The following is a 10,835-nucleotide window of genomic DNA, read 5'->3' on the forward strand; positions in this document are numbered from 1 at the left end:
TCCCTCTTCCTGCTTGTTATACCTCTAGCTATGCAGACAAGCATCCTACTTGCTTTTCCTACTGCCCGACCACACTGCTCACCCATTTTGAGACTGTCAGATCCTTGCTCTCAGAGCTTGGTGGTTTGCTTGCAGATGTTTCATTACCCAGCTAAGTAATATCATCAGCATTAAACTTGGTAATGAGGCGCCTGGAAGAAAACATCCAAGCTCAGAGAAGCATCAAGGATCCCACAGTTCAACTTTGATTTATAGAGGCTGTCTTCTAACAGTAATATAAGAAGTCTCTAAATTCAATCAGCCTATTACAATTGAATCTGACTTCCTGGATTTCACATAATCTCTACTTGCAGATGCTACACATCCAACCTCAGATTTTTTTGGGTGTGGAGCATCCAATGTGCAACTAAGCAGCGTCTTGAGGATGAAATCACCATGGACAATACAATAGTTTTCAGATTGATTCTGTTCTGTTGAGCTCTCTGGTAGAATCCTCCCAAAAATTCACAGATACAATTTCAGACACACATACGTTTGAAAATTCAAAACAATGTTCTTTATAATGAAAATTCACTTAAACCAAGCCCTCTTTTGGTATAGCAAAGAGCACTTGTCTCCAAACAAACTGGTAATTTGTACAAGTCCCTTATCAGTTCTGTGATACTTAGCTTGCAGCTGTGAGGCAATTCACAGTCCTTCTTCTTTCACAAAGTGAAACACACTTTGCTCTGCTTTAGTTTCAAAGCGGGGAAAAATCAGCACACAAAAGGTCAAAGTCAGTAAAGCAGTCATGAAACACAACGATCAGATAATCCTCCACAATGGCCAAACCCACAGGCTGCTATTTATAGCAGCCTCACTAATTACCACAGCCCCACCCAACCACAGGTGGCCTCATTTTCTTTGATAATAATCTCTCAGTTGTTGTTGCCTATGCATCGCTCTCCACATGTGTGGCTGTATCATTAACTCTTGTTCCGAATCCAAGGAGGAGCTAGATAATTGATCTCCTTCTGAGCTGTCTGCCACACTCTCCTCCTCCCTGTCACTCATGTCTTCTTGGTCAGAGGAGCCTTCATCATCAGATTTCACCAGGGGGGGGGCAAAACAGGCCTGCAGCATGTGGATGTCTCCCCCACATCCACAGTCCTTGGGGCAGGAGCTGGGCCAGAGCTAAACGCAACAGATTAATGCATAGCAAAATCAGTTTCAGGCACAATCTTCATTTCGTAAGTGCGGTATTTACTGCTATGGCATAAAAACAAAGAGTTTAGGAAAGCCTGACCTTTGCAGTCTAACCAAACAACTCGGTAAAACTAAAACTGCTAGTTCAAAAGATGTCAAGCTAATAATTTAATTCTAGAGTTGTCAAGAGCGATCGTAAAACATTGCTGCAAGCCCACAGCATTCTTTCCCATGCAAGTATTATACAATCTATGACAAATCTATAAATCTTCACATTTGTCATTTATATGAGCCAGGATATCTGAAACATTGCATCCTGTCATATAAATCAGTCCATCATTAGAGAGGTGCAGGTTGCTTGGGATTCAAAATATGGCCTTGTCTGTAAATACACATATTTCGAGGGTACCAGACAGATAATTTAGAACTTGTTTCTGCCAGGATTCCAAGAGACTGGATTTTAAGCTAGCTAAAGGGAACCTTACATGCAATTCAATCTAATGTTTTTGAAAAATAGTGGCACCCTGGAACCAATTAACTATTGGATACAGCTAGATGATTCAATTCTGCCAGGATCCAGATTGTAATGATTATACTGGTACCAGGGAAATTGATAGAAACCCCTTCCAACTTCAATATTTTATTCTTTAGACTTTTACAGGATGTGCAGTTTGCTTTCCATCCATGCGGATACCACAATGCATCAAGCTAATTAGGTTTATTATTGAAATTTATATAGCTGTCCATCTGAGCGGCTTACTCCCCCTCCCCATATTAAAATCCATATGAAAAACAAGAGACAAGAAAAACAATTTAAAAACAAGAAAAAATAGTATAACAATATATGAAAAGCATAATACAATATATAAAACTCACGGATGAGCCAATTCCATTCATTAAAAGCATCTATTAAAAGCATTTTTTTAAGCATTAAAAGCAGCCACTCCAGCACACTATCAGGTCCTCATGTCTCTTGGCAAAGCCATGTTTTGATGGCCTTGAAAAAAGCTGAAAAGGTCAGGGCTGATCTGATCTCCAAAGACCTAAATACAGTCCAGGTAGTCCTGAATTTACAACAATTCATGGAGTGACCTTGAAAGTTGCTTTGAAAAAAGGGAGTTGTGATCATTTTCCACACAACAATTGCAGCACCGTTAGAATTTAGAGTTATATACTGCTTTACAGTGCTTTACAGCCCTCTCTAAGAGTTTACAGAGTCATTATATTGTTCCCAACAATTTGGGTCCTCATTTTATCAACCTCGAAATGTTGGAAGGCTGAGTCAACCTTGAACCGGTGAGACTCGAACTGCCAAATTGCTGGCAGCCAGCAGTCAGCAGAATTAGTCTGCAGTACTGCATTCTTACCACTGTGCCACCAAGGCTCCTTATAGTCATGTGATCGAAATTTGGACACTTGGTAACTAACTCATATTTATCATGGTTGAAGTGTCCCTGGGACACATGGTCATATTTTGTGGCCTCCTGACAAGCAAAGTCAATGGGGAAGCCAGATTCACTTAACAACTGTGTTACTAACTCAACAACTGAAGTGATTCACTTAACAACTATGGCAAGAAAGGTTGTAAAATGTACTTACTTAACAAATGTCTTGCTTATCAACAGAACATTTGGGCTCAACTGTAGCCAGAAGTCGAGGACTACCTCTATTTCCATTTAAATATCCTCAAAACTATGAGCCTTACTGACGAAATACTGTATTTTTCAGAGTATAAGACGCATCTTAGTTTTTTGGGAGGAAAATAGGGAAAATAGGAAAAGAATCTGCTTACCAGATACTCATCCGGCTAGCATCCTTGGTCTGGTCAGTTTCAGCATGTTATTTTATCCCCTGGTTAGGGCTTAAAAAAAACCCCTTATTCAGAGAGAGTAACCATGAAAGAGCTTGCAAGCGGTAACAGTTGAGAACATTGTTAGTACTTGGCAAGGGCTGGAAAGAAACTTTTGGAGCAAGTTAGAGCAATGGAAAAAAAAACCTGCAAAGACTTAAGCCTTGGAAAACATTCTTCGCAAAGACTAACAATAAAACAATATCTCCAGGACCGCCTTCTGCCGCACGAATCCCAGTGACCAGTTAGGTCCCACAGAGTTGGCCTTCTCCGAGTCCCGTTGACTAAACAATGTTGTTTGGCGGGACCCAGGGGAAGAGCCTTCTCTGTGGTGGCCCCTACCCTCTGGAATCAACTCCCCTCAGAGATCAGAATTGCCCCCACCCTCCTCGCCTTTCATAAGCTTCTTAAAACCCACCTTTGTTGTCAGGTATGGGGGAACTGAGATATTCCCTTCCCCCTAAGCCCTAAGCCATGGTATGCGTGTGTGTATGTTTGGTTTTTTAAATAAGGGTTTTTAAAATTATTTTAAATATTAGATTTGTTATATGTTGTTTCATTATTGTTGTTAGCCGTCCCGAGTCTACGGAGAAGGGCGGCATACAAATCTAATAAATGAATGAATGAATGAGCTTGCAAGCCGGTAAGAACTGTGTTAGCACCTGGTTAGGGCTGGGGAAAAAAAGCTTTGAAAAAAGTTACATTCAGAGTATAATACGCACCTGAATATTCAGCCTCTTTTAGGGAGGAAAAAGGTGCATGTTATACTCTGAAGAAATGGTATATTTCACTTAATTTTATTTTCAAATGGCAAGCCTTTGAATGGGAATATGACTTTTGGTTTCAACACACATTTCAGAGTTTTTGCAACGTGGGCTTTTTCAACATATGATACCAATCTGCATTGTGAATGCTAATAGGCAATGTTAAAGATCATGAATTAATGAGTGAAATGAAAGGAAGCTAGATATGCATCTATGAGAGTGAGAAAAGTGTAATGCTAAAAAGTCGAGTTGATGAATATGGACAAAGAACTAAATAGTAAGTTAATTATAAATGAAAAGGTAAAAACAGAAGGTAAAAAGGGTAAAAAAAATTACAAATTGGTGCTATTTAGACTGTTAAAGGTGTGTGTATATACACATATACATACCGGTATACATATACACATACATGCATACATACAAACACACACACACACATGCAACATAACAAAATTGACAAAAGTATCTATATATATACAGTATGTGTGTATGAGTATGTGTATGTGTATGTACAGTATACACAGAAATATACACAAACACACATATACATATACAGTGCATTCAGTAAGCATTCAGATCCCCTTCACTTTTGTCAATTGTGTTATGCTGCATCTTCAGCTTGATTTTACAGTTGTTGAAATTATTTTTTTTCTCATTAAAACTTACATATATATGTGATTTCTAATATATAACTATTAGAAACCATGATATATCTGCCATCCCAACAAGACTAGCACTTGTAAATGACAATATCTTAGAACAAAAAAATAAAGTGAAGTGAAGTGAAGTGAAATAAGGTAAGGTAAAGTAAAGTAAAGTAAAGTAAAGTAAAGTAAAGTAAAGTAAAGTAAAGTAAAGTAAAGTAAAGTAAAGTAAAGTAAAATAAAATAAAATAAAATAAAATAAAATAAATAATAAAATAAAATAAAATAAAATAAAATAAAATAATAAAATAAAATAAAATAAAACAAAACAAAACAAAACAAAACAAAACAAAATAAAATAAAATAAATAATATAAAATAATAGTTCCAGCGAGTGTGGTCAAATGGTACAAAAAGTACAAAAGGTTCAAAGACGCAGAGAAAATACAGATAAAGATAATAATAAAAAAAAACAGATTCGGAAGTTAATGAAGAGGTCTAAACAAGGAGCCCCTTGCAGAATGACGATGTGCGCAGGCTATATGCATATATGCTGTCTCTTTGATTCCCCAGGATTTCCTTCCAAAGTGAGAAACTCTCTTTTCTAGCACCGTTCTTTTAGGCGGCAGCAGCCTTTGTGGTAAACCTTTCTCTTCCTGTCTCTTCCCTTCCGTGAGGGGTGAATCTCCCAAAGCATTCACCAGCTGAATAGCTTTGCGGAACAATTAATGTTTCATTTAGTGTAGACAAATGAGGCTCTTTTGGAATAAATCTTGGATATGCTCAATTTACTCCTGAGCTTGTTTGAGAAAGGGAGCTGTAGCGTCACCACAAAAATGATAAAGATTTCTCAGTACCAGGGCCCGCTAATGTAATTCAGCAGAGCCCCTCTGGTGAAATAGATCATGTACATGTGGGTGCAAACGTACAGGCATACACTCCCTTGGTTGTAGTAAATTGGTCTGGGATCAATTCGGTAAGTAGGATTCTATGCAGGATCTGTGCCCAAAGGCAAAAAGAAGAAGAAGAGGAAGAGGAAGAGGAGGAGGAGGAGGAGGGGAAGGGGAAGGGGAAGAAGAAGAAGAAGAAGAAGAAGAAGAAGAAGAAGAAGAAGAAGAAGAAGAAGAAGAAGAAGAAGAAAAGAAACACCATGTGATTTCTGCCTCTTGTAAAGGAAAGAAAATCTTCTGGGCAATAAGGTCATGATATGTAGGTGGACTTTGGCTTACAACCACTCACTTAGCAACTGTTTGAAGTTTCAACAGTACTGAACAGAGTGACTTACAAACCAGGCGGGGGTTACAATTTACTATTGCTATCCGTACTGATGCGTGAGTAGCTCCAAGTGACTGATGGGTGTGCATCAGAGTGAGATTTGTCTTCTGTGCATGTGCAGGAAGCAAATCTTGTTAGAAGATGCCTGGGCGTCCGTCCAAATCTCGTTCTGACATGCCTGCCCACCCACTAGTCAACAGCCCATTTCCGCTACCAGTGTGCCATCACACACACCCTCCATCCAGGTAGGGGCGCAATACCGTTACAAACAATCCTGGCACTCACGACAGCCGTAGCTTCTCTATGGTGATATGATCAAAATTCAAGCACTTGGCAGGTAGTGACAACGGTTGCAACATCCCTGGTGCGGGTAATCGCCATTTGTGACTTTTCCAGCCAGCTTTTGACAAGCAAAGTCTATGGAGGAAGCTAGATTTGCTTCTTGGCTGGTATTGAGTCATTTCACAATCATGGTATAATCGTACAACTTTTAACTGCCCACTTTGAGGCCACTTAGCTTGTTGTCCCAAAGGTACTTTTTTCCCCAAGGGGCATCTGGACTTTCTGGTTTTTCTTTGAAGACATTTCACTTCTCATTCAAGAAGCTTCTTCAGCTCTGACTGGATGGTGGGGAATGGAAGGATTTACATTCCTTGCAGACAGCTGGTGATCTGCATCCTTTTATGGTAGAGGTGTCAAACTCGTGTCATTTAGGGGTAGTGATTTCTGACAGTCACAAAATGGGTGAGCAGTGTGGTCAGGCGGTAGGGAAAGCAAGTAGGATGCTTGGCTGCATAGCTAGAGGTATAACAAGCAGGAAGAGGGAGATTGTGATCCCCTTATATAGAGTGCTGGTGAGACCACATTTGGAATACTGTGTTCAGTTCTGGAGACCTCACCTACAAAAAGATATTGACAAAATTGAACGGGTCCAAAGACGGGCTACAAGAATGGTGGAAGGTCTTAAGCATAAAACGTATCAGGAAAGACTTAATGAACTCAATCTGTATAGTCTGGAGGACAGAAGGAAAAGGGGGGATATGATCGAAACATTTAAATATGTTAAAGGGTTAAATAAGGTTCAGGAGGGAAGTGTTTTTAATAGGAAAGTGAACGCAAGAACAAGGGGACACAATCTGAAGTTAGTTGGGGGAAAGATCAAAAGCAACGTGAGAAAATATTATTTTACTGAAAGAGTAGTAGATCCTTGGAACAAACTTCCAGCAGATGTGGTTGGTAAATCCACAGTAACTGAATTTAAACATGCCTGGGATAAACATATATCCATCCTAAGATAAAATACAGAAAATAGTATAAGGGCAGACTAGATGGACCATGAGGTCTTTTTCTGCCGTCAGTCTTCTATGTTTCTATGTTTCTATGTTTCTATCTTGGCATCATCATGCGACTTATTGGGACTTCCCCCCATTTCGCTAAATTCCTTGCAGACAGTTGGTGATCTGCATCCTTTTAGAAATTGTGGAGGGCACCTTGAGGTTTATCCTCCACACCCATTTGCAGCCAGACACAGATAAATCTCCAGATGACCTCAACGATTCGCTCACAGGATGCAAATGACCAGCTGTCTGCAAGGAGGATAAATCCTTCCATTCCCCATCATCCAGTCAGAGCTGAAGAAGCTTCTTGGATGAGAAGTGAAATGTCTTCAAAGAAAAACCAGAAAGTTGCCTCTTGGGAAAAACAGCACCTTTGAGACAATCGTAACTTGGATGAGGTCAATTTACGCCCCGAGTCTACGGAGAGGGGCGGCATACAAATCTAATTAATTAATTAATTAATTAATTAATTAATAAGTACAGCAAAGTAAAGCTGGGTCTGAGGTTCCCACTTCAATTCCCAAATGAAATCCCCATTTCCCATGCCTGCCTTCTCATCGGTTCCTTTGTATCCTATCATATTTAAACCAAATGTTTTCAAAACAGCCGTCCTTGGAATGTAGCTGGCCTCTTCCTCCTGTCTTGGTGTCCTTGAGGTATTGTCTCCAGACAATACAAGATACTTTTCTGTCCCCCCGCCTTTTCCTTCCTCTCAAACAGCTTCCCACTCTCCGTAGTTTATGGCAGGCTAGCACTGAAGCATAGCGGAAACAAGATGAAGTGGCAGACTACTTCTACACTACTATATACTAATAATACTATATTCAATAATAATAAAACCAATAATTTGATTGAATGCTTTGCCACTGGCTCTTGGGTGTAAGCTTTCCTATTCTTACCCATACAGCCTTATTAGTGCATGACAAGGTACAACTTTTATTGGGGAAATCATGTCCTTGAGATGCATTCATATGAAACCTACTCCAATATAATAGCTAAATACACTGGCACTGAAAGTCAAATGACGGTGTGGATTATTTACGGCAGGGAAAACATTGTTACTTTCATTTCACATTAGGCACATAAGCTAGGCCAGTGTTGGTGAACCTTTTTGGCACCAAGTGCCAAAATGGGAGAGGGGAAGCACCGGAAACCAGAAGAGATGGTCCCCAGTGCGCATGCGCGGGAGCACCGGAAACCAGAAGAGAAGCTCCCTGGAGCAAATGCTGAGCTTCCCGTTTCCAGTGTGTGCATGTGCGCAGGCAGTGAAGGGCTGCAATTTTTTTTACTACCACACTGTGGGTGTGGCTTAGTTTGTGGGTGTGGCTTGCCGGCCATGTGACCAGGTGGGAGTGGCTTGACTGGGGATGGCTTAAAGTTCATGTGACTGGCTTAAATGTGGCAACTTGATGTCACTCACATCAATGGTGTGAGTTAGGGTTTGGGTTAGGGTTAGGGTGCCTGGCCTCTCCTTGCCTCAAAGAGGTACAATTTCCCTACCAATTTAGTATTACTGAACATCCAAAATATACTATTTAATTCTATGTATATATGCCATATGTGTACATACACATTACACACAGGCACACAAAAATTATCTACTATATAAATTGTATGTATATGTACACACACACATACACACATGCACAGCTCTTCTAAAATTATACACATTCAACCTCATTTACTGCAATAGGAAAAACATACCCAGAGCCCCAAAGGGAAAAAAAGGAAAAAAATCAAAAATTTTCTACTGGTTTTGTGTACCTGACCGTATTTGTAGGAGCCCATCACTGCGCACAGGTCACCTAATCTTCCGGTTTCTGGCATGCATGTGCATGCAAAGCCTAGATAGTCGGTGCCCATGTGTGCACTGGCATGGGGGAATTGAAATTTCTCTTCCGCCTAGGCTTATAGAATTTATACATGGTATGCTTGTATGTATGAGTGGTTCTTTAAATTGGGGTTTTTTAGATTGTTTTTAATATTAGATTTGTTTACATTGTCTTTTTATATTGTTGTTAGCTGCCCCGAGTCTTTGGAGAGGGGCAGCATACAAATCTAATAAATAATAATAATAATGCCCAGAGAGATGGCTCTGCTTGCCACTTCCAGCACGCACACCATAATTTCGCCCTCACTGAGCTAGGCAATTCCATAATATTTGCTATTTCTCTTCGTACATATGGAAGCCAGCCTGCTTAGAAGGAATCCAGGAACTTCCATCTGACATTATTATCTGCACCACATACATCGTAAGATAACTAGTCCTTGATTTATGACCACAATTGAGCCCAAAATTTATGTTGATAAATGAGACGGTTGTCAAGTGAATTTTGCCCATTTTGTAATTTATCTTGCCACAATGGTTATGTGAGCCTGGCTCCTCCATTGACTTTACTTATCAGAAGATAACAAGATGTGACCGCATGACACTGGGACATTTGCAATTGTCATCAGTATGAGTCAGTTGCCAAGCATTTGAATTTTAGTCACATGTTACCGTGGAGTCGTAAGTGGGAAAAATAGCCATAATTTGTATAATTTGTACAATCTGTATAGTCTGGAGGACAGAAGGAAAAGGGGGGACATGATCGAAACATTTAAATATATTAAAGGGTTAAATAAGGTCCAGGAGGGAAGTGTTTTTAATAGGAAAGTGAACACAAGAACAAGGGGACACAATCTGAAGTTAGTTGGGGGAAAGATCAAAAGCAACATGAGAAAATATTATTTTACTGAAAGAGTAGTAGATCCTTGGAACAAACTTCCAGACGTGGTAGATAAATCCACAGTAACTGAATTTAAACATGCCTGGGATAAACATATATCCATCCTAAGATAAAATACAGAAAATAGTATAAGGGCAGACTAGATGGACCATGAGGTCTTTTTCTGCCGTCAGACTTCTATGTTTCTATGTTTCTATAATTTGCTTTTCTCCACTGCTGTTGTAACTTTGAATAATCACTAAAAGAACTGTTGTAAGTCGAGGACTAGCTATAGCCACTGAGGTTTTTTTTGTTAGTTTGTTTGGCAGGGTGGGGGTCGGGAAACACACAATACAACCCAAAGTTCATTCTTAGAATTTTAGAACATAGAATAACTTCATTGTCACTTTAAATGTACACTACATTAAATCGGCATTATCTTACAATGAAATATTGTTGCAGACAGATCTCAAAAGGTCACTACCTCCAATATACACTACATTAAACATGACTAAATAAATACAAAATGATGCATAAATCTACATATTTTATATGACACAGAAAAACAACACAGATTAGTCCAGATGTATACCAGTGGTGGGTTTCTACCAGTTCGGGTGAACCAGTAGCAGCAGCGGTAGGAGGCTTCGCCTACATTTATTTATTTATTTATTTATTCATTCATTCATTTGTTGGCTTGTCTCGGTTAGCTATGCTATGAAACCTTTGACAATACCGAGCAGACAATTTGAACAGAGTGTGATAAAACACAGACTTAGTTAAATAAGTATTATTTACATATAAACAAAATATAAACAATCCAGAATAAGCACGAAGCAAATACAGAATAATACGCACTGAACAATTACAAGATTAGCACAAAGCAAAACACAATATAGATAAAAGTACAAAGCTTATACAAGCACGGAGCTTAGAAAACAACTCCCCCTTCTCTCAGGCAAAAGTAAAGTAAAGTAAATGACCCAGCAAAATAATGAGCTTTTATAGCTTCAATGAGGAAGTGATGAAACAGCCTTGAAGATTAACTCTTCAAGTACAAGTTAACCCTTTAAG

This window comes from Erythrolamprus reginae, chromosome 2 (assembly GCF_031021105.1).
Source record: "Erythrolamprus reginae isolate rEryReg1 chromosome 2, rEryReg1.hap1, whole genome shotgun sequence".
NCBI lineage: Eukaryota > Metazoa > Chordata > Lepidosauria > Squamata > Dipsadidae > Erythrolamprus > Erythrolamprus reginae.